Source organism: Fukomys damarensis, unplaced genomic scaffold, assembly GCF_012274545.1.
Source record: "Fukomys damarensis isolate Sample0158 unplaced genomic scaffold, DMR_v1.0_HiC HiC_scaffold_3, whole genome shotgun sequence".
Classification (NCBI taxonomy): Eukaryota; Metazoa; Chordata; class Mammalia; order Rodentia; family Bathyergidae; genus Fukomys; species Fukomys damarensis.
The window spans coordinates 42,595,715-42,621,362 of NW_022900915.1; the positions used below are offsets into that span (position 1 = coordinate 42,595,715).

General features: G+C 41.5%; 1 long non-coding RNA gene across 3 annotated transcripts in view; it reads left to right on the plus strand.

Annotated features, from left to right (window-relative positions):
* The window catches only part of LOC104871294, a 16,943-nt gene extending 5,698 nt beyond the window's left edge, over nt 1-11,245 (plus strand). For 2 of the 3 annotated variants that reach the window (XR_782806.2, XR_004518673.1), the window contains 2 exons: nt 8,037-8,656; nt 9,874-11,244. This is a non-coding gene — a long non-coding RNA (uncharacterized LOC104871294). Of the gene's footprint in view, nt 1-8,036; nt 8,657-9,873 lie in introns of all 3 variants that reach the window. The other variant, XR_004518672.1, reaches the window with a different exon arrangement.
* The last annotated feature ends 14,403 nt before the right edge of the window (nt 11,246-25,648 follow it).

A 25,648-nucleotide genomic window follows, 5' to 3' on the forward strand; every position in this document is an offset into this window, starting at 1 on the left:
AAAAAAAAAAAAAAAAAAAAAAAAAAAAAGCAAAGCTGACATTTGAGTGCTAGGAGTTTAACCTTTCTCTAAAGCATTGTTAGTAATGTATTGTAAAGTTTCCCTGTGAAAAATCAGCAGCCTATTCTATCCTGAGCATTTCCAAGTGACATATATACACATGATAAAATATGAAGGATATCTAAATTTCTAGCAATATTATGAAGACATTCCTATAAATGGCAGTCCAGGAGTAAGACTGTAAATGTACTGAAGTCAGGAAAACTAAGGCCTCTTACACCTTTTTTACTTTAAGTCAAATAAGAAATATAGCAAGTGATTAGAAGTGGTATGCTGGGCCAGGGATTTAGCTCAGTGGTTCCACCACCTGCCTTGCAAGTGCAAGGTCCTGAGTTCTATGCCCAGTACCAAAAATACCACCAGGAAAAATGACCTTATTAAAAAAGAAAATATACTGGCCCAAAGAGAATGATTACTATTGAACTGAAGAAAGGATTAAGTTATCCAGTAGTGTTTGTGTGTTCACTGGGTTGTGAAGTCTTTAGCAATTCTGTGTTTAATGATTTGTTATAAGCACAGTGTTGGTATGCAGCATTAAGTGTTGCTTAAACTACTAAACCAGATTATAGTTAATTTCTAAATGTTACTACCCAACATTTTTATAAGCAGTCAGTTTGGTAATATTGAAATAATCAAAAAAGAAATACAAGAAGGTTTTTTTTGTTTGTTTTGTTTGTTGTTTTTGTAAGGTTCTCACTGTGTAGTTTAGGCTGGCCTTGAACTCATAGCCATCCATCCTTCTTCCTCAGCCTCCCGAGTGCTGGTATTACTGGTATATGCCATCACACCTGACTATTTTCCTGTTCTTAAAAGAACAGATGCTTACATGGAATAACATTATACTTGGTCTACTCTGTTATCAAATCCTTTATTTGCTCCTCTTTCAAACTACCTGCCCCAGAACTGCAAAATATACAACTATTGTTCAAAGAAGTCATGGAGTAATGGTTCTTAAAAAAAAGCTAGACTGAGCCAAATGATTATTTCATGAAAACCTCCCATGGCAGCCACATACTTGTTATCCCAGGTCCCTGAGAGGCTGAGGCAGGAGGATACCAGTATGAACCCAAAGGGCAGCTTAGTAACTTAGCTCTTCTAAGTCAAAATATTAAAAAAAAATTAGAAAAATTAAAAAAAACATTAGATCTGTAGCAAAGAGTCAGTGCAGAGTCTGGGTTCAATCTGCTGCACAGGAACACTGGAATTGGTCTTGGAATATGGACAGGAGTATCCTTCCCGATGCAACCCAGTTCTACAGAATGTTTGATTCCCCTGCTTCTGATTCAGTAGTGATAGTGAACTCACCCTAGCCTGCCTCATGGTGGGTTTGTAATCCCTCTCCCTTCATCTGGTCACCCCAACATTTTACAGCTTGCTGCTCTCCCCTCTTTTTTCTCCTATTACCTGAACCTTAGCTTCCCTGCCCGGTGCCTCTTGCTTCCTTGCCCATCAGATAGCTCCGTCCATTCCTCTGTTTCCGGTCAGTTTGGTCAGAGAAGGAGTAAACCACACACCCTGGTGTGGTCCAAAGATCAAGATTTAAACGTACACAACTTTAAATTCTATTGAGTTTTTAGAACAAAATCTTAAAAATTATGAATTGCTCAACTATTTGTGCCTCAAACCCTGTATTTGAGAGTTCAGCTATAAGGGTTTACCAAACAAAAACTTAAAGAAACTGTACCACGTGTTCTCAGCATTTTCTCTTGATAATATATCTAAAATATAGTGAAACCCCCATTTTCACAATAGTGTCATTTACTACAAACTTTCACCCAAATCAAAGATTTTTCTACAATGTTTCTGAGTCAAATTCTTACCATTGAGTAAAACATCTTCCTTGCCAGGGCGATGCCGTGGGTATGGACACACCAGGACAATGCGGAGGATTACGGTATCCCACCTGCACCCACGGCCTAAGTCCCCGGAAGCCTTGTGTCACCGCAAAGGCTGTAGGTGGAGTCCCTTGAGTGGGTACACATGGAGAGCTGTGGCTGGGGGACACTTCAGACTCATACAACTTAGGAGGCAGCTTTCACAGAGAATGAAACAATTTGTTCATTATGTAATGGAAATGAGTAAATATCAGTAACTTCTGGATCCTTTCGAACTGAAATTGGTGCTGTATGTCCCTTGAAACATAGTTTCAGAGTTCACAGCATGTGAACTTTCTTACTCCCATAACCTTCTGTGCTTTTCACACAGGCAGAGTCTTCAGATGCCTTCTTAATGTGATCCTGCTACGTTTGTTATAAATGTTGGCTTTAACAGCAATCTTAACCTCATTGATAAAAGGTCTAAACTAATTTGAACATTTCCAGAGTGTTTATGGTACACAATGAATCTATAAAATGCTCTTGGCCCAAACAAAACATTATGTTTTTCAAGGAATATTAATAATAATCAGTGAAATCCCTTCCTTGACTATTAAGCAAGATTAAAAGTCATGCCTTAGGGTTTTTATGTAACTGCATCTCTTGGAGCTGATGAACTAAATTCTAAGTGGAAGTATAATGAGCATTTCTGAGTGCTTACTGAATGATATACTATTTATTGCAAACAAAAATGACTCAGGATACAATTTAAGAATTAAAATTTTAGAATAAAATGTTTTTCTTTTTCATGAGAAAATTTGGTTACATTGCTGGAGTGACTATATGCCAGATTTCGGGGGTCCTATAAGGATGTTTTCTTTCTCTCTTTCCTCCCTCTCTCTCTCCCTCTCTCTCTCTCTCTCTGGTTCTTTCCCTCCCCCCTCCTCTCTCCCTCTCTCTCTCCCCTTCCTCACCCTCCCTGCTCTCTCCAGCTGTAAATAAGGAGTGCCCAGAACTGAGGTAACCCAGTGCGGTAGGATCAGCTCGGTCTTTCCCTGTTTCTGCTGCCCGAGCACCCTCCAATGTACGAAGCTGGTTGAAAACCAACTTCCCGTTTCTTAATAATAAAGGCCATAACAGACACCTATAGTTTTACTCAGTACTTAAAAATATTTTTCTGTGGAAGATAATAAAAAGCAAAATTTTTCATCACATCTCCCCACTCCTGGCCTGACTTCCTTCTCCTTTCAGAGAAATCTCCCAGGAAGACCCGGGGCTCCCAGCTCTGCTTGCACATTCATGGGCCCCTGAGGAGGCTCAGGATTGGGACTGGAGGACAGAGAGGGTCACGCAGCTCAGCCCGACACTCTCACTTCCCGCTTCCTCCCTGTTCAGTCACCTCTCTGAGTTCCAGGGAATGAGGCATTTAAATCACCACAGCCCACTCAGAAACACTGCGCCTGCCACTTTGACCTCTGCTCAGATTTGTATTTAGGAAGGGACCCCAGTGTTCTGGCTCACTCCAGAAAATGGCTAGAGACAATGCCTTTGGATCACGTGACTCCTGGTTTTAAAAAACCACAAACAGCCCACTTGTTGACATGTGACCAGCAACTGAGCCAGAAGTCTTCGGAGCACGGAGCACGGGGTGAGGTACAGATTGCTAAAGAAATGTCACTTACTTTGCTTTTCTTAGCCTGGAAAGCCAATTTGCATTTTTCTGTATCAAGCTGAATCTGAACTCATGAGCCCTGTGGTATCAATAATGTGAATTGTTCAAAAGTTGCGTTTTGCTGAGCAAGAATAAACAACAAGGGCTTTGGAAAGGAGAGGTTTCAGGGCCATTGTGTGCTGTGCTGCTGGATTGCTGACCTGGGGCTTTTTACCTGGTGGTCTGATGAGCCATGTCATTTGTAAAAAGGGAAGATAGCAGCAATACCTGGAGGGTTAGACAACGAGGCATTTAAAAACCTGCTGGGTGGGCTCTTTTCCTGTAAGTCTGAGCTGCTGATCTGGAAGACAGCAATGCACTCTTTCTGTGGTGCCTACTAATATTCTAGAAATGGAGCGCAAGGGGTGGGAAGCCAAACAGTGCAGAGCACAGACTTAGTCTTAAAGTATGTTATACTTTGATGGGTCTCCAAATTTTAGATGTAGGGACTGGAGGTAGCTCAGTGGTAGAATCCTTTCCTGGTATGCACAAGGCCTTGGGCTCCAAGCTCAGCACTGTAACAAATAAATAAATACCTGGACAGAAATCCACTACAGTCTATGGCCATATCCCCCCTGAACGTGCCCGATCTCATCTGATCTTGGAAGCCAAGCAGGATCGGGCCTCATTAGTACTTGGATGGGAGACAAGAATTGACTACAAAATGGATTTGGAAGAAGAGTCAAGTGAGTGTTTGTCGAATGACTGTATACAAAACAAGCATCTTCCTGGGAAAAAGGTTTTTGACCTGGCTGAACTTTATTTCTGGTTTTCTGATTTCTGTCAGGTACAGGCTGCTTTGAAAGGAAGGGAAATTTGGAGATGCTTGACATTTTAAAAGTAACTGTGTAATAATAGCAGCTTGAATCCAAGGGAAACAGAAAATAGAAATCTGACTCTAATAAGTAGATATGTATGGAAGACCTACTATTGATACAGGGGGAAAAATCTACTTCCCAACCTGCTAGATGTCAGATAGGGTGATTTCCCATTCCCAAAATCAAAGAATAAATTCTAAGGAGCAATGGAGGTTAAAAGTAGGTAAAATGTATTGAGAGATAGCTCCAGACAGACAGGAGGGGTCCGAAAGTGGGGTTGCCTCAGAGCCCGCTTCTCTGAGAATGTTTTATAGAGCAACATCACATGAGTCAAACTATGATCAACCAGTAAGATTATAAGTATAGCCACTTAGGTAATAGTGACCCAATAGGGAAGCAGGTCACACAGCAGGGGTACACAGAAAGAACAAAGGCACTTTTCAGAAGGGATGGGTCCAGAGGTTCTGGTAACCCACCCAGGTGACTGATGGCTATCACTTTATTGGACCAGGTGATACCAATTACAGTACATCCTCAAGGTATTGCTTAGCCCTTGGGGAGGCATGCAGGCCTTGTCATCCCACCAGGATCTGAAGGCCTGGCCTCCAACAGACGTGCCTCCAGCCACAGTTGTGATGTGTTCTCATCCTCTCTGCATGGGCTTCCTCAAGGGCCCATCCCTGCCCGACTGCCTGGAATATTTCTCCTTGACTTTGCTGTCTACAATACTATCTCAAGCAGAGTTGGGACCAATGAGGATGACCCATAGGAAACCAAGTCAGGGATCTATGAAGAGGGTGGGAAGTGAAGCAAGTGTGCAAGGCGACATGAATGCACTAACGCCTCATTCACTTTTGCTGACACACACGCCCAACAGCTAGCTTCTTCCAGTCTACTCCTGGGGGCTTCTGCTTACCAACTGTGCAGCGCTGGGCAACGTGAGTCTCTGTGCCCCAGACTGCTGGGACTCCAAATGAGGGGAACAGGCTGTTCTGCTCACCTCATAAGCTCATGTTGATTCTCCAAAACAGAAAATGCTAGACAGCATACATTTGGCCTAATTATAGCATTTCTGTAAGCAAGTGAGGAGAGAGAAGATATGATGATTTTTGAGGCTGTCATGAGTTGCCTAATGTAACCCTTGAGAACCTAGAATTGAGCTCATCACTGAGGCAGTCACTCTGTGCTCTAAATACATAAAATATGAGAGAAGCCTTCCCTTATCAAAATCCGGAAACCACTGGACTGAACTGGCCCAACTGAGAAGTGCAATTATGTAGATAATTATAGTTTGCGTGTGAGGCTTAGAATGTCATCCAGGAGAGCCGGGCATGGTGGCGCACGCCTGTAATCCTAGCACTCAGGAGGATGAGGCAGGAGGATCGTGAGTTCGTCACCAGCCTGGGCTACATAGTGAGTTCCAGATCAATCTCAACTCAACTACATAGTGAGACCCTGTCTCAGAAAATTAAAAAAAAAGAAATGACATCCAGGAGTACTTTGTCATCAGAGCACTGGGTCACCTGACATTTTAGATAAAATAAATTCTAGATCTCAATTGTTGGTGCTTGATTTTATTAAGAAACTGGAGTTTAAGTGAGATATTGATGTGCTTTTTAAACATTTTATTGAAATTTGATTGCTGATATTATAATGCAAAGTAACAAGACAAATTAAAGGAGATCTTTTAGAACTAGCATTATATATGATCAGTAAGTACAAATAATTAGCAATTCACTAACAATAGCTTGCATATAACTTTATATAAAGTATTTTGGCTGCTTCCTTTTGTATTAGTCATTGAGAGACATGTCCTAGCTATATAGTCAGTATATGAATAATGCTCACTGCTTTGTTAAAGGCATTTGAAGGATTAAAAGATCTTAAATTCTTTTCCTTTCAATCTTATTTATTTCATCACATTTATTAATGAGATAGTTTCTTAACTAAAGCTAAACTTCCTCTTCCCTTTCAATGATATCATATTAATGAAGACTATTCAAAATCATTTTTGGAGGTGTGAATAGCTCTAAAAGTGAAGTTTCTATAAATGAAGTATCCTATTTTAAAATAGAATATGATGCCATTAAAAATCATGAAACTGTCTGGAAATGTGAAGAATTTCAAACCCAAGACTACTTGTTGTACTAAGTTTCTTAAAACATGCATCAAATTTTCTTCAATGGGTATGAATGAAAGGAGCCCACTGTATAATTCTCTAGCTCTGGCTAATACTGAATTGCACAGAACTAAATAAATTTGTCTCTGTTGTCAGCTCGGGGTTCCTCGTGTTATAAACCTGGAGTTCTAATTGGAAATGTAGTCATTTGATTGCATTACTTATTTTATGACGCATGAGATAATAATAAAAATTTTTAGTTCTTCAATCAAGAACCAGTTGAATACTCATAAATTAAAGACATTTAGATGTCGAGGCAATAAAAGCCATGAAATGCAGAGGGCCAGATAAAACAGTTAAAAGAATTCCCTAGTGTCAAGTTGCACAAATAACACAGCAGAGAAGTGAGGATTAATTTCTCTCAGATAACACGTTATCTTGTTTTAATGTGATTAAAAAATCCCCTCTGGGTCTGATGTTAATCTCTTCTCCAAAGGTCTGGACCTTATCTCACTTGGGAGCTACTCTGGAAATCAGAGACTGTGCTAGGAAGAGCTCTCCAGAGCAGTATCAGTGTTTACAATCTGCTGTGGGCTAATGAGAGAGAGAGAGGCTCAGCTGCAAGATTAGCACTGGGGCTGCAACACTGCCTTTCAGCTGCACAGCGACAAGGTCGGCCTGAGCTCCGGGAGGCCCAGCCCAGGACAGGGAGAAACTCAAAGGAAAACTTTAATGGTTTGCCTTGAGAATTTTTTGCTTTAGGCTTTCTTTTGGGGATATCCTAATATTCCTCTGACATTTAAGAAGTTTCCCTTTATAGTTCAAACCTTATACTGTATAAAGAGTCCCTGCATTTTAAATTTCACTGTGTCATCCATTCAGCAAACACTTCGTGAGTCTTTTATGAGCCCCCTCCTATGGTAGGGGCTGGAATACAGCAGTGGCCAAGGACAAAGAGCCACTTGCCCTCTGGGCGGGGGTGAGATTGGCAATAATTAGAACACAGAGCAATAAAGCCCAGAAAATGTGTTGCCTCCCTAAAATACGATCTTTCTTGTATTCTTCTCCTGTGAGGTTCAGAGGCTCTGTTGGTGTTTGTATACAAGGAACATCCGTTCATTCACTCAGTACTCTTTCAATGCATATCAAATATTAATGACTGTCATAATCTTCCTAATTACTGAGTGGGGAAGGCCCACTAGTCCTGACCTCCAGTTTCTTACGATTTCACACAGGAGACAGTACACGTACACACATCGTAGTAACAGGCCGCCCCAAAGAATTATGGGACTCCTTAGAAAGAGGGAGCACCTCCTGTTGACAGGGTCTGGAGGCCCTGAGGATGAAGAGGGTGTAAACTGGGCCTTGTGATTACTGTGGCGATGAGCCCACGGCAAAAAGAGAAAGGCTGGCAGAGGAAAAGGACAGAGAAAAAAGGTGCAGAGTTTAGAACTCAGAGATGAACGAAGGAAGAGCAGTGTTCGGTTTGGCTGACTGCACCTCACTTTTGGCAGGGTGGGCTGCAAAGGAGGTAGAAGAACGGAGATAGAAGAAGAATGCTCCAAACAACTAACCGATGCTGTGGCCAGGGGCCAGCACAGTCTTCTTCTGCTTGGAAATTCCTTCACGGCGCACACTTTGAAATCCGGGGTGTGCTACAAGCAGCCCATCTCAGGGTGCTGGACCTTAAGTCCCAAGTCTCTCACACGTGCTGGTGATTCAGGAACACACCACACAACATGTGACTGATATGGGGGCCAAATAATCGATGATAGCTGGGAGCATGTACTGCACTTTCAAATGGAATCCCGGACCAAACTTCAGGAATTTCGGGTTTGGTGATGAATGTTGAGCTTCCACCAAGTTCACCAAAGTTCACTTATAGGGAGCCTGGAGTGAGTTAAGGCATAAATGAGAACCAGCCGAAGCGAGGCCTGAAAACACACTCCTCGGGACAGACAGCTGTGCTGCTCCCTGCCCGGCTTCCGATGGGAACCACCTGGAGCGCGGGCAGCACAGCCTGGGCCGGACGCCTGCGCGGTTCCTGCGTCCAGCAGTTCTCTCCGCGGCGGCTTTACTCCAGCTCCATCCTGCCAGACAGCAGGATGCCCACCTGCCAGCAGGAAACAAGAAGGTGAGGAACCGGGTGTCTTGTAAAGTTAATAACGATGCAGTCAGCTCCCTTTCCACGTAGACTGCAGCGCGCAGGGGCGTGGCTCGCTGTGGAATTCTTCCTGTGGCCACAAAGGAGGGTTTCTAGATGGATTGAGAAAGGAAGAAAGGAGAAAATGTTTAGGTGGCCTCAGCGACTTCTCTTCCATTGCAAATTATCCGTTGTGTTAGCATTTTAATTCACCTGTCAGATGCACGCAGTGGTTAACCTTCTACTGACTTTCAGGGATGTTTAGCTTATGAGAGAATAAAAGCTGTAACAGCTAATTTTATGATGCACTTCCCCGGGCTAAAGAAATGTGAACAAAAGTTAAGTGTTGCTTACATTATATCCCATTGGTTTTATACAAACCAAAACATGCACGCTTTAAAACCAAATAGATGCAAAATAAATAAGTAAATCAGCACAAATAGGGAATGAACAAAAAGACAAAGAAAAACAAATGGATGCTAAAAAGTTTCCTACATATTATAGAGTTGTGCATAATATGGCTAGATGTGTACTTCTTAAGTGAACTTCAGACATCTTGGAGCTTTGTGTCTTTGTTTCTTTTCAGAGTTCCATAACAAGCGACTCAGCTCCTAACGTGGGGTTGAAAATGTTTAACAATTTCTGTAACACAGGAATGCAATATTGGAATGAGAGCAATGTTTTCATATTGTAAGATAAGTTTGAAAGGTAGACATTAAGTGGACATATTATCTAAGTTCTGCCCTTCACATTGGGTGACAGCGTCCATTTTCTTGCTCCTTTGCAAAGCTTTGCATGGAGGATGAGAGCTCCTTACCACCAAGCTACAGGAATCCAGTAAATGTCAGATTCTTTGGCTTTCAGGAGAAGGAAAATTGTTGCTCATATGGGCCCTAATAGCATCATTAAAAATCTAAGACACCTGCTACCATGAGGACAAAATTTTACTTTTCCCCCTCCCAATGATTTGCCTTAGTTTAAACCATTTGGTTAAAAATGAAAAGAGAAAGCCCACCTTTCAAGAACAGTGCAATCATTGATTTTTTTTTTCAGTGCTCCACAAAAATGGTGGCTTCACTATGATACGTGTGCCCCAGGCATGCAGCTAGCAGGCAAAAACCACCTTTTATCCGTGATTGACAAATAACACATAATGAGCAGAGACAGGCAACTCAAGTCTTAAATCTCACTCTCTCCTTGGCTTTCAGGGCTCTAGGCACTGCTGTTCTCGGTTGGCAACCTTTGAGGCGTTGCCAGGAAAGGGGACCGGAGTGACAGTCGTCTCTCTCCTCCTGAAGTTCCCCCAGAGCTCTGGTGAATGCACCCTGCTTGCTCTTTCGGAGTATCAGCTGAAAGCAGTTCCACCTTTTCTCCTTGCAGTGAGCCCTGGGGCTGAAAATGCACTGCATGGTGATAATGACCTGGAGAGGAGAAGAGAGGAGGCTGAGATCTGACCGCCCTAGGAGTGGCGCTGTTAGGTGCACAGCCACTTGTAGCCGAGGAGTAAATGGCTGGAGAAGAGGAGTGGAAGGGGAGGCTGGGAAAGAGGAAAACTTCAACTGGAGCTCTGTCACGAGGGGACTGTGAGAAGTGGTGTTTTCTGGGGGATTTGTGCAGAAGTTTTTACATTCCTTAAAATTAAGACAGACTTAATGGAATGAACTCAGAAAACATCAGAAAAGGGATAAAGATCAATGACCTAAAAACCTAGATAGCTCTTTCACACATTTTTTATCTCTTCTAGATTTCTTCCACATCCATGCATATCGGAATCTATGTTTATGTGCGCCAACATCCAACTCGCTCTCCGTCTTCTGCAGCAGTGTCTACACACAGCGCAGTCCTCAAACACCTACACCTACCTGCTAACCCAAGTGGTGCCCCTGTGGTCTGCCTTCGGATCCCTCCAGTCCCAGGCACATCCTTTCTTCACCTCTGTTTTCCATCATGACCCATGGAAATTCTGCTTTTCTAATTGCTCAGGCTAAGAATCTTGAATTCATTCTCTACTCCCCCCACACACACTTCTAATGCATCAGCAGAATTGATTGAGCCTGTTTTATATTTATGTAGACTCTATCTAGGTCTCCTCTACTGCCCACCACTGGCAAGAAAGGCCCTTGGGCCACCATCATCTCTGCGCGGGTTGTGAAGAAAGCCTCTTCACTGATCTCTGTGCTTTTGCCTTGATCTCTCTTTCCTCCCACTGTAACGAGCCTTCAAAATTATGGCTTAGGCCATTCATTCCTCACCAAGGCCTCTGAGGGCTTCCAATCTTATTCAAAGTCAAACCCAGAGTTTCTAAATTGGCTAAAGCGATTCAGGGGGTGTTGGCATTTTGAATAAACAGTGTTTTCTCTGTGCAGAATGTGTCTCAGATTAAAGAACTTTGATATCCCTGCCTGTCTCCAGGGTGAGTAGGGCCCCGTAGCCACTGGACAACCAGAAATACTCACACATTTTCAAATCCTCCTCAAAGTGACAACACAAGCTCCAGTGGAGAAGGATTTGGGCTTCACACCCACACTTTGTCCTTTGCGCACCACTGTCGCTCCCCTGTGGCTTCCTGTGCCTCTGGGACAGGCTTGCTGCTTGCTCTGGGAGCTAACACTTTGCCGTGGTGCTGCTGTGTTTTTGCCATCTTCTCTACCTGGGACCTTCTTCCCTCAAGTTGCCTTGGTTCTTTCTTTTAGATCATTTTACACAAAGATCATCTCAGTGACGTTGCCTGTTCATATTCCCTTGCTCTGCCTTGTTTGCAGCATTAAGCACTTGGCACTGTTAAATATACTACGCAATTTCCTACCAGCATGGTCATCATGACCTAGTGTTTTCCTAGTGTTTTTAAAATATAAGCTCCGTCCAGGTGACATCTATATCCTCAGTATCTAATGCAGTCCCGGCACATCTTAGGGGCCCAATAAATAGAGATCATCAGGTACTACAAAGTAGAATTATTCCATTTATTATATATCAGCAGAATTTACTATCTTAGTTATTTTCACCTTTTGTATGTTAGGAAGCTTTCTGAAAATCCAGAAAAAGCAATGCATTGTATCCCAAGGAAAGTATGTACTTATGTGCATTGTATACATATGCTCATGTGTGCACAGTTCTCTATGACCCAACCACGTCCTATGAAGCTCATTCACAAACATGTTAATTTATTTTAATCTTGGCAAGAGAGCCAACGTTTTCTTTTCATTGTATCCTTGAAGATAAGGAAAGAAAACTTGTAATAGCATTGGGTGGGTCAGTGACAGGTAACTGTCCATCCTCTAAAGATATTGGAAGACAAGCTTTAATCTGGAAAGCTAAAGGAGGGCTCTAGTATCCTGAAACTAGGTCTCTTTCTTTTCCGCTTGTTTACAGCTGGTCCAGAGGGAAGAACTACTGACACTGACGTCAAATTGCCAGGCTGAAATCAGGAAGGGAGAGTTCTAGAATTAAATCCAGAAGCTGACTATGACAGGTTGGAATAATGGACAGATATAAGTGCAATGAGTCATAACAGAGACAGAGACAAATATGAAATAATATGCGTTTTAAAAATCACTATTTGTGGAAGTGCATAATGGATAAGATGAAACTTTAGCAGGATTTTGGGGGTTCCAGCTGACTGTGCTCACAGAGATTTGTAGCTGCTGAAGCAAGGAGTTAAACTTTGAAGCTGCATAAATGAAATTTCAGTGACTAGGAGATACGTACAGCACAGTGTTCCTCTCCTTTTTTGAATCAGGCAATATTTATAATGCTATGCCTCATTTTAGGTAGCAAAAGTTTTGGTGGACTGCAACAAAACTGAGAAATCTTAACTAGAATGATGAAGGGAAAACAAACCACAAACCATAGGTGTTTTACACATGGATCTGAAGAGTGCCCATCTTCAATAAAAAGCTAATTGCTCGCAAATATACATAATTTTGAATACATGGTAATAAAATTGCAACCTTCGAAATTGAAAGAGAACAAGAAGTTGATAGGGAAAAGTACCCTGCCTTTCCCAAGAATGATGACAACAATCATTTTTGGTTTTCTTCCAGAGATTACCCACACATGTAAGCACGTATGCGTGAGTGTTCCTGGTTTTTTAATGGCTCCCCTCTTTCAGCAGAATTACAGGGCTGACTGGGAAATGTGTGGAATGTGGAGGAGCAGCAAAGAGGCCACCTGGGGGCTGTGGGATTTCCAGGTCACCAGGGTGTCTCTCGCCTTCTCCGTAGGGTAGTCTGACCCAGGATTTGAAAAGTATTAACCTGTAGCTATTAAGAAACTTCAACACTTCTGAGTTTAATCTAAGCATCTGAAAGGTGGTGGGTGGTCCCTGATGATTGTTTCAAGTGCTTTGGAGTTGGAAAATGCAGCTAAGGAAGAAAGCGAGGAGAAGAGATGTTTAACAATTACTGTATAGTGAGATTTTTTTCTATAAAGCACATTAACACCTTTTTGAAGCTCTGCAGACCAACCCTACTGGATCTGCCCAGTCTTTTCTCACTTCATTGTCCAAACTTTAGACTCACTGTGGACATTTTGAGAGCCTTGGCTCAGAGTGGTCCTCCTTCCTTCCTAAATCAGCCTTCCTTATTCTTGAGTAAGAAAAGCTGTTAATTCGGCAAAGAGTTAATCCAGTTTATTACGTTAAAGCAAAGTACATTAGTATGAGAGCAACTAGTCAAAAATCACAGTATTTGATAATATGTGCTTAATTCCCAATCCTGATTTTTACCAAATTTCTTACTTGGGGAAAGTTAATTTCTCTCAGCCTTAATTTCTTTGCCTTTAAAATATTTACGGCTGGAATTTATAGGGTTGTTTTGAGATTAAATGATATGTTATGGAACCTACCAGGCACACAGTGAACAGATGTTAGTGTGATTCTACAACGTATTGTGATACCCAATTAGTAGTCTATTCAATGCTATCTTTTAAGCTGTTTACTAATTGTTTTATGTTTTTGGATAGATCTTTTCAAGTAGATATTAAATTCTTCAGGGGCATTATAATTCTATCTGGATATACAGAGTCTGTTCTATAAATATTCAAATAATCAAATTATTAAAATAATCAATTTTCAGCCTTAAATTAGTTTTAGAGAATGCATAATTACTGCTTTGCAACAGATATCCAGAAGCACTTGTAGAATAACTATAAGATAGTGGTTAAAAAAACTCCCTAAAATTGAAAAAAAAACCCTATTTTGATAAAGTCATTAATGTCTAAAACATTATTTCTACAAAGTTTGTATTTTCCTCTTGGTTTCATTAGTGTTTTGGGAATCCCCCATTTTTCAATTTTTAATATTATAGTAAACATTACTAGCAGTATACAAATCTAAGTAAAATCTCATTTTCAGAGAAGTTCTTTTTTAATACTTATTATTTTGGTTCTGGACAGATCATTGGGTGAAATTAATCTATGGATTATAGTAGCCACTGGCATTATAGAAATCTCAATACTACAGCATTCCTGTAAACCTAATCCCAAGGTGGATTGCTTTTTGTAAGAAATGTCAATTTTAAAATGTTAGTTTGTGTGAAATCTTCAGGATTACATTTTTAAGAGACTATATGCATCATTAAATGTGCTTATTTGCAGGAGTCTGTTTTCCTATACTTATATCTCAGTCATTAAACTTAAGATTTATTATCATCCATGCCTTATGACATGGTTTCTTGCCAACAGTAGAAGGATTTTATATCTCAAGACCATTTATTTCATATTTAAACATTTGTACTTTTGGTCTAAGGACAACTGAGAAGGGACACTTATTTTTCATGGGCGGATTAACTTAGTTAACACGCCATAGAAAACAAATGGGTAGATTTGGGAGAAGGTAGAAGATACTCACAGTTGCTTGTATTGCATGTTGTTTTCCACCCTGTGAAGTCCTGGTTTTCTTTTCTTCATCACCCTTTCCTTATGCAGCCAAATATTTCCGGGGAAACCTGGAGTGGGCTGCAATTTCCCCAGCCCACTGCCTAAGTACTCATGCCCAAGTGGCGGCAACTGAACTTGATCAAAAGTATCTCGGGTTGCTGAGGAACTCATAAAGAAGTTTTCTTCCTTTTATAGGGAATTCTGAAAGCTACTTTCTCCTCTTGGCTGTGCTCATTTGTGATTGTGGGTTTAGTGTCACCGGAAGCCATCCCGGTCCATCCCAAGAATGGGGATGAACATCCCTGCATGGGGCAAAACTGAGAGCACCTCTGGGGGGCTCCAGCCAAGTCAGCCAGTGATGGCTCCCTTAAGTTCATCACACCTGGGATTTATGGCCATGCAGACCAATATCCTTGATATTCAAGCCATTTTGAATTTTCTGTGACTTGTGACTGAGAGCATGCTAAAAGATATAGAAATATTCAGAATTGATGCACACATATGTTAATGAGATCATCACTGTCTAACCTTTGTTTCAGGAGTTCTGGGAATTAGGATTTGTTACTGCTGTATTTCAAGACTACATTCTTGAAAAGACAAAATCAAGAGGAGACAAGGAAAAAAGAGTGTTCCTTGTAAACTATGATTACTTCACCAGATACAATCTTGATTTAGTTGCTGAGACACATTCAAGGAAAGGGATCCAAACTGTAAATGAAAAAGATCTTCTAATTTCTAGAAATCAGTATCAAATTGGACTGATTTTAAGATATTATATTTATAAATTCATGTTGATTGAAGATTGAAAGTAAAATTCCCTAAAGTATCAACTGCCATCCCTTTTGATAATGTGTAATATCTTCTCAAAGCAAAGCCTTCCTTCTCCACCTATACTTATAAAGATGCTTTACTTGCTGATCAAGAAACCCTGTAATGAAATTCAGGAAAACTTTTCAATAAATTTTAAATGTATTTAGGGTAAGACCCGAAGCCTAGAAATAATAGGGAGTTACATAGTCGTGAAAGACATATTATTTATTTAGTCTAAAGAAATGTTTTGTTTATGTACGAATTCAAGGCTTTGCAATAATTCCAAGAGGTAGAATGGAAGTGTTTGAGGGAGAAGTATCTGATTCTGTCCAGTATTTAGCATGTGACAAACGATATGGGTTTAAATTTTCCTCCCTCCAAGAAGTCTTACATACTTGCTGTCAGTTGCTGAGCTTTCCTGCAAAAAGGGAAACCAGCATAAAGTGACGAGGAATAGGAGAGGTGAGATCTTCATGTTGCTAGCTTCCCTTCTCTCTGACATCAACCAGCCTGAGGGGATTCAAGCAGGCTCTGGATTTCAGATAGGTTCACGCGTGTCTCCTCTGGTTCCTCAAATTGAGTGTAGTCTCACAATTAGAGAACTTTGTGGAGCAAAGCCAGGCCATCTGTAGCAGAGTAGACATGGCTGAATGAAATGGTTGTTCTCATCTTTGTTTCGGGACCCATATACCGTAGATTGCCGGGAAAGCAGTTTTGAAAGTAATCCATGGGCCATTGGTATTATCGGACTGTTGTTGCTGAGACCTTCTGAAAACCTTTGAATGTGAATTATAATAATGCTATCTGTTATGGCTCATGCCTCACTGTTCCCCCAGGGCCTCAGGCGGTCATAGGTGGGGCTTTTCAGAAGTGGCTGGATCTAGAGTGTGTGATGCTGGGATTGGTTCATAGTGCAATGCTAGGATCAAGGACCCTAGGATTAAGGGTACTGGAGATGTAGTTCAGCTTTCAAAACAAAAACAAAACTGGGCATATAATGCCCAGCTCTGGGAGGCTGAGGCAGAAGGACTGCAAGTTGGAGCCCAGCCTGGGCAATTTAGGGATTTGATGAGACTCCATTTCAAATAGAACAAAAGAAAATGTCCGGGGATGTAGCTCAGTGAGAAGTCCAGGGTTCCATCTCCAGTACAGCAAAAACAAACAAACAAACAAACAAACAAACACTAACGGCCCCAAACCCACATTTAGTGATTTTTATCTTTTTTTGAATATTAAAGAAAGAAAATTTGTGAATAAGGCTCTAGATAAATTTAAAAAGCAGCTACTAAATTAATACAACAATATTAAGGGCTTAATATATATCATACACCACGTAAGAGAGAGTTAACATGGAGACGGAAAACTCAGCATCTATAAATAAAGAAAATTAAGGTGTTCCAACTGTAACAGTGTACCCTACAACCGCTGCGATCCCGCAGGCTTGCCCAGCTCTCCACTGCCCAGCACCACAGTGCCTAGACTGGCCACCAGTCTCCCTGGACGGCACAGTGGGACACAGAGGGGACACGTGGACACAGACCACTCCTCTCGGCCTTGACGTCACTGCGACCCACTGCGCATGCTCGCTGGGTGTCCTGCTTGTACCACAGAAGGAGGTCAGACTAAACGGATTATTTCCACCCCAAAGCCAGGTTCTGCTCCTAGCACCCTCACTTCAGGCCTTCCATTCCTGTGGTCTTAGGCCTCACACGGTCTTTTCTTTCGCTTCTTCCTTACAGTGATTCTTTGCTTTCCAAACACCTTGGCATCCTCCCCACCACCCCGCTACAGCCCTCATTCCTTTTCACCTGGAATAGTTCAAAGTTTCCTATCTGGTTTTCTCTTCTACTTTGTTTCTCTCCATTTAAGTGGATTAAATGTTAGATGATTCCTCAAGAAGACAAATACTAATCTCATCACCACCTTGATGTCAGCAGCCCCCAAAAGCTCCCTGGGCCTGACCGATGAAGCCACATCCTCTCAGCCCATCTTTTCCCCTGATCACAACAACCGATGACTAAATTACCTATACGTCCAGGTTGCACTGGTGCTGAGCTCCTTCCCACCGTGACTACTTCTTAAAGCTTCTGGTTCTGATTATCCAATTTTGCTTTGAATTTTTTTTTTTTTTTTTTTGTAAGGAAAAGTGTTTTCAGCCTGTGTGTTGAAATTTCTGAAGACTGCTGCCTGCCTTTACGCCCAGCACAGGGGTCCAGGCCTGCTGCCACCTCTCCCATTACAGACTTTTTGGTGTATTCTTTGGTGTATTGTTTTTTTGTTGTTGTTGTTGTTTTGTTTTTTTAATTGTGAGAGCCAAAAGAATGGCAGTGCTCTTCTCAGGGCTGGAGAAGGAAAAGGAATGGTACAGACCAGTTAGACACCTCTTGAGAGAATAGATGGACGGGGAGACAGGCAGCAGTCAGATGTTAACCATTTTGGTCCCCATCGCACCCGTTTGCCAGCTGTGACCAGCACTTGGCACCCTGCTCTCCACTTGCCAACACCTGCTGTTACTGCTCCGTCGCGCCAACGTCGGGACTTGGCTCTGGCTCCCGAGACTGGCCCTGCCGCCCCCACCCCGCCCTGCATGGAATGGGGCCATCATCTCCTTCCCTAACACTAATTGCTCATCTTCACGCTTCTTTTCCTGAAATGACACTTTCCCATTCCTGCCCATCCCGTGCCTGTCATCCAAGTGCATAGCTCCTGCCAACCACTCTGATACTTTTCACAGCTTCTTTAATAACGGGAGGATGGTAGTCTACGCCAAAGAAGCCTTCCTGATGACCTTGAATAATATGCATAATTCAAGACTAATTTTCCCACATAAATCAACAGTGGGGGCAAGTACTGCCATTTGTCAGCTAAAATGGGACTGCCACATGGCGACCGCAGGAAGAGGGCTTATAATTTACTTCATCTTCATACATTGAAAAAAACACAACTCCTGACAAGTTTTTAACATTTTGAGAAATGTGTATTAATCCAAAGATACTCCAGGTACAGAAAAGGACACCTGGAATAGCTCTATTTGTATATATCCTCCTCAGGAGTGATCTAACTGGAAAATATTAAAGATTATACTCATAAATGGTTCATCTATAAGATATAAAAATACCCACTAGAAAAGGTAAGAGTGGAGCTTTTCGTGGAGGGCAGTAGAAATGTGTAGTATTCTTTACAGACTATTGATGAGACTATTGTGCCTAAGAATCTCGCTCTGCTGGGCTCAAAAGTTCTGGAAAAATATTATGGAATCCTCCCTCCACTTTTTCTCTTGAAGTATTAGTAAAATTTGACTCCAAGTGCCTAAAATTTAAAGCTTATTGATTTTCTTCTAAAACCTCTCTGCTAAAACCTGTAGTCCCAGTTTCTCTCCTTACTGCTCATTTTAGTAAGTAAATATATAAATGAATGAGTTCACTCATTCTCCCACATACACTGAAGTAGGTTGGGGTCTTGTAACTGTGCTGATGACACTAGGAGAAGGACGGCTTCCTGGGAATGGTGGCTTTTTTCATCTTTTTTTTCCATTCCTCTCCCTTTCTTCCTTTACTCTCACTCTTTTTCATACCTTTCTCATGTAACCAGGAACACCTTCCACCTCTGTCATACAGAACATAGTGTGAAGACAAACTTTACTCCAAATGTCCATGGATTTTTTCCCCCTTCTGAAGAATATCACTGTCCTCCTTGGAAAGAATTCTAGGAAATAGTTCTCCTCAAAAAACAAAGCAAACAAACAAACTGTTACTGCTAAGGCAGAAGAGCAATCAGGACAAATTACATGGATAGAATGAATATATATTATTATGGTGATATGAAATAAAATTTTTATTTTTGAAGCTGTTTAGGAAGAGATCATGTCTGTGGGACTGAAGACCTAATCCAGGTCTCTAGTGCAAGGCTTGGTGTTTATTTTGTAATACGGTATAACGCTACAGAGGGAGAATAAGGGTAATTCAGCCATCAGACACCAGCAGCAGTTATTGCTGTGAATACAGCCTCATGTCAGAGGTGGTCTGGGGCAGAGACGGGGCAAGTGTGTGGGTTAGAGTGTAGTCCAAACCCGAGGGTGCTGTGTGCTCAAAGCTGCACTGCTGACCACCTCAGGGTGGGAGTGGCTCTCCTATGACACTTGCTGCAGTCTGGGAGGGTTTCCTGGCTAAGTTTTGGAACTGGTAAAGAACAATCTTTCTGAGTCTTATCTTTTGTTCCTTGGTTTTAAGAAAACAAGAGAAAGGAAGACTTGGATAGAAAAGGGATGAAAAAGAGTTCATGTGTATCTTGAGATTTCAAATTTCCATCTGCTGAATGCCTGTCTTGGGTCAAGGATTTACAAAGTGAAGCTTACTAATGGTACCATTGGGACAGGACAGCATGTTAACCATGAAGATGTGAAATCAAAAACATAATGGCTTTTTGAAAAAACTTTGAGCAAAGGACTTACTGTTTTAGTGGCAGGAGTAAATGCAGGAATACAGAAAGGAGAGACTATCTGATGAGAACCAACGGAAGTCTTCCAGCTGCTTTCTGAGTGGTCACTTTTGCAGTCCTCACTGTTCACTTGCTGTCTGCTGACTGAGGCTTCCCGGCTGTGGTCTCCACTCCAGTTTTGGGGCTGAGGCTTTTCGAGTGCCTGTGGAAACAGTCAGGCTGGTGACTCTTACCAAGAAATATTTCTTAGTTTATAAATTTGTTTTGACTTGAAGAAAAAAAAACAAAACACAACTTGTAGAACATCTCTGAGCTCATAGCGACCAACATGTTTACCTCTGTCTCATTCCTGGTGTTTATGCCTAGCTTCTGTCTTTAAAAACAAGCGAGTAGACAGGTGTGGCGGTGCACACCTGTAATCCGAGCACTCTGGGGGGCTCACAAGTTTGGCTCAACCTGGACAATTTAACAAGATCCTGTTTCAAATTTTTAAAGAAAAGTCTGGGACACAGTTCAGAGTGAAGGCCCTGGGTTCGATCCCCAGTAGCCCCAAAACAAAATAAAACAATAAGCGAACGACTTTGACAGAAAATCAGACCCTAGGGTGTGAAGATGGCGCATGCAATGGCACTGCAGCCTGTAGACCAAGACGGCTGCCCTCTGTGCCCGCCCAATCGCCTTACACTCTGGCCCACTTTCTGTTCGCTAGCCTGGTCTGATGCTTACGTTCCCAGTGGTGTTGGTCATTTTTCTCTTGGGTGAAGCGAAATGAGCTCATTGCTGTGATCTCTGACACCTCTTGTTCCTTTACTCAAAACAAACTCACAGGTGTACTTTGTCCTTCTTTCTGTTATGTGGGAACTTTGATGGGAGCAAAGGAACGTTTAGACCTAGTAAATCTTGATGATTGAGTTTTTCATTAGGAAGTTAAATATAAAAACAATGACTTAAAATCTTACTAAATGAAAACAGACTATGTACATGCATCTACTGGCACAGAGGCATGGATGGCTAAATGTGGGTGTACCCTTTGTTGTAGTGGCAGCACCCCCTGAGGATTCAACCCAGGACCTTCCCACTAGCTGCATTCTCAGTCCCAATCCCCTTTCCAACTCCATTATTTCACAATAGCGTCCAGGCTCAATTGTCCAAGCAGCGTCCTGTTTACAGTCTTGCACTCCCCCTGCCTCAGCCTTGCAAGTACTGAGGTTACAGATATGTGGACACTGCAACTCGCAATGTACTTGATTTTCACACTGCCCCATGTTATTTGCTTATTTTGGGAAGAAATGGAATCCACCCGGAGAAATGTAGCATCAATATGTTTATATACCATATTTATAGTGCAGTTGGCAAGACTATTGGGCACTTAGAAAGCAGGGTTTCCAAGATTCACATATCATTAGTTAGGATTATTTTGGGTGCAAGTAAGAGAAAACACTACAAGTGATGGCTAAAACCAGTAAAGGATTTTTGTTTTAACCCAAAGAAGCATCCTGGAAAAGGTTAGGAAGAAAAGGCATCTGGGAAGGCTTTATTTACCTCTTTCTTTCATCAGTCTCAGACGTTCTCCTTATTGAGGCGGTGGGCTCTGAGATTTGAGTAGTAGCTCATTTGAAGTCCTGGCAAGAGTAAGCAGGAAGAAGAGGGAAGGTTTCTTTTTTTTTCTTTTTTTTTTTTGTGAGAGGCAAGTACTCACCAGGGAACTCTGCCCATAGCCCACTGGATGAAACCACCCACAAGCTACTCTTGAATTCATTGGAAAGTGCTTTTCAGGTCAGGAAACAAAGAAAGTAGAGCTATATAATGGGTGCAGAATGACTTCATACACAGAGTCAGCCAAGTGTACAGCATGGAAAGGTCAGGTGTGGAGTCATCCGTAGAAACAGATGCACTCATAATTCCACAGATCCTTCCAGCCGAAACCTTAGGCTTCACTCTACTCTGTGGCTTCTCATTTTCTTCTGGAGAAAGTTGGGTATTGTGGCCACTTTGCCAAAAGTGCTTGTACTCTTCTCCTTTGGCAAAAGAAATTGAGGGAAGCTTAAAACAGAAATGCTATTTACTTGAAAGTCGTTTAAATTTTCCATTTTAGTTAATGGTAAAAATGGAGATGGGAGATTGTTTGGAGAGGCCACTTATGGTAGACACTTGATATTTCTTTGTTCTGTTCTGATTTCCTCCTTAAATCTAGGAAACCAGAACCATGGCCTACTTTTACAGCTAGCCCATCTCATCACATTTGGGTGTCCACCCTCTAAGAGCAAGAGTTTCCATCTTCCGAGGTGGCATGTAACAATTGTAGAAGGATCCCATCCACCGAGGTTGCCTAGCTCAAAGATTTGCCTTTATTTCCTTATAAGAAGTCCAGTTCAACAGCAATTATACTTTCTGGCAAAGATTTCTTCACAACTGCTCTTCTTAAGATAGTTTCAGCCATTAACTTCAAAATGAAAAACTTCGTCCAGGCAAGGTGAGGGAAATATTTTGGAGCTGTTGTTTTATGGAATGCCTCAAGTGATGCTGTACAGGACTGGTGTAAAGATATTCTGAAATACTTAATGAATGCCGTGCCAATGATTTTGTTAGAAGACAACCACAGGCACTTGTTTATCCGTTCATATCTTTTAAAAGGTGTAGGGGAAGGTGCAGGGGATTTAGGGTCAGACACACCAGTCACGATCCTGGGATTGTGACCTCTGCACATCACTGAACCACTGTGCTTTGAAATGTCCTCTACTTTAAAGAATTACACTGAGGATGAAAGACAATACTATCAAAGGTCAAAGGTGCCTGGCACACTAGTAGATGATTATGAGTTCAAAGATTGTATTTCCAAAGCCACACTTAGGAGCAGATGATTAATGTCACGTTAGAGGGAAATGACACTAAGATCTTACTATGAAGAGTTTTGCTCTAGTTTTTCAGCCGGTATTCCTTTGAATTTAATTTTTTATTATTCCTTGGTATATTATTCCAAATGTATAATAAATACCTTTATCATGTGGTGTTGGCGCATGTACATAATGCATCTTAATTCTTTTTTTCAGCCTTCACCCTTCCCATCCCTCCCTGCTTCTTCCAACTCTTGGTCCATTTTTCATTTGCAAAAGATCAATTTCTATTCTTTTTCTTTCTATTCTTTTTCTTTCAGTCCCCTTTCCCTTCTCTTTCTCCCCTCTCCCTTCGTTTCTTGTTCCCCTTCCATTTCAAAAAGATCTCCCTGCTGCCAATTATCTCTCTTTTATTTTGCTTTTCATTTATATTCTGGGTTCAACCAAAATATAGGGCCATTTTGTAGCTGTTGATCTTATGGGCCTTAGAGTTCCTTTCTTAATAATGTCTCACTTAACCTGGCAAGAATGGAGCAATTTCTACAACTAATGCCTTTTTCTCCCTAGGACGTTAAAGAAGTTACATTATCAACATTTGCTAACTTTTTTTTTAACCAATAAAATGGCTTTTAATTAAATACAGAAAGAAAAAGAAAAACTGCTAACCTGGGTTTCAATGTTCAATAGATGTATACCTACTTCAAAAATATGAAAATCAAGATCTTTTCATACACACAGAACCTAAGAAGTTGCACAGCTAGCCAACCTACACTATAAGCAATGGAAAGTAAGTTCTTTAGAGCAAAGGAATGGAAATCCAATTGGATCTTGGACCTGTAGGAAGAAATGAGCGATAGAAATGATCAATATGTGGACTCATATAGAAAGTCTTTCTATGCAAATATGAAGTATATAAAATATATTTCAACCCTTATTTTTATTTTCTTTTACTTTCTTCTTTTTAAGTCTCTGTTTCATTTATTTCTTACTTGTAATCAACACATAATATTTGTACACATTTATGCAGTACAGTATGATAACTTGATAGGGGCGTATAGCGTGAAAAGACCAAACACAGGTAGTTAGCATTTCCTCAGACATTTAGCATCCTTTAAACCACACATTTTATTAGTACATCTGGGAAAACCCATTTGCTAACATTTTGAGAATCCTGAAGGGAAAGATGCTAAACGTTAATTATACATAGTCACAAAGCAAATTCTCCTTGATGGAAAACTTGTAAAAAATGACTTAGAAGGAGAAGGAAATGAACAGCAGAGAGGAAACTTTATATTTTGGCCAATGCTGAAACATTATTCCTTCACAGTTTGCCATGAATTTGAATCCTTGACAGCTTCTCAATTCTAGCTGGTAACTAAGCTACAAAGCAATTCGGCACATTGGTTCTACACAGCCAGCCAGTTGGCCAGGCAGTACTGTTTCCCGAATTCCCAGGGAGGAGAATTCTGAGTGAGGGCCCCATTTTTCATGTTCTCAGCAGGACGTGTCCTTCTTCCAGGCAGACCTGCTGATGGTTTCTGGCCGGTGCTTCCAGAGCTCAGAGCCGCTGATCTTTCAACTGATCCTTCCCAGCCCTGTCGAATTTGTTACTCTTCCTGCCTGTGCCACATGAAAACCCTTTAGTCTGGAAGCTTTCCTAGATTAACACCAGACCCTTAACCTCCTACCTAGTGCCGCTGGACTTTATTTTATAAATATGTTTCTTGTTTCACATTATTGAAACAAACTATCTTCTCCCCATTACATTCAATTATAGGCTCACAGGGTATCCAGGTTCAAAGGGCCAGAGATGTAGCCCAGCCACTTTATTTTTCAGGTTAAAATGAATCAAAACTACAACCCAGACAAAGAAAATCACTGCTCATAGTGTAGTGAAAGGCAGGAGGCACTGGAGTCAGGCAAACACAGGACCAGAAGCTAGTTCATGGCTAAGCATATTGATAGCTGCTTGGATGTGAGCAGATCCCTGAACCCCTGTACGCTTTATTTTACATTTATCTGCAAAGTGAAGCTCAGTAATTATTGTAGCGTTATCGACATTTTTCAAAATGAGTGTAAAGTTCTTAGCAAATGTAAGGTGTTCGATCAGCACTGACTGCGCGTGACTGTCCGAAGGGTCCAGCTGCCCAAAGGTAGACCAGCTCCAGAAGCAGAACCTCGAGAACCCAAGTTCATTGCTTATTCTTTCCATCTGGTGGACTTGATGTGTATTTAGACTGGACCACAAACTCCAGAGCACCCCAAAGAGTGCTGTCCCTTCGGAGAACGCTCAGTAAACATCTTCTGGAATGGCTGTTTCCCAGATGGATTAGAATTCTGACAGTCAGGTAGGAGAAATTTTGTTGTTGTTTTGTCTTGGGAAGAGATTCACCAGAAAGGAGCAACACAAATGTCGTCTCTATTAAGTGGAAATGATTACTGCTCCTTTAGTTAGGCAATGCCCCCCACCCCGCATTTCTGAATCTGCCTTACACCAACCAAGCCACATAGATCAGGAACCGGAAACCTAAGAAAACAGCAACAAATTGGCTTGGTGAGTGGATGTGGTTGAAATCTTTCATCTGATTTGTCTCAACTGGTTGTGGAAGTTATAGAGGTGTTGAATAAAGTTGGAAATCCAAGCAAAATATTATGAATATGAAGCCACAGGTATCAAAGCTTGGAGAATCTGATGAAAAATGAACTCATGTAAACCAAAATGTAAACACATTCCTTATGTACCTCTTTCCTGAAAGCCAAATTCTGGCAGGAAGATATACTTAACTTGTTGTTGGAAGGGAATAGGCAGACTTTCTAATTATTTAACACCTCACTGTTTGTTTCTCACTGAGTCAGTGGGCTGGAATAATTAACAGCTATGTGGCTGAGGCCGAAGGGACTGAAAGCTGACACTAAATGCCCGGTTTGGGTCATCACAGTGGACCCAGCCTTGCCATGAATAAAGCTCTCTAAAGCCTCCGTGCTGATGAGGCCTGCCAAGCTGGCCTCCCCGTGCTGGGGCTGG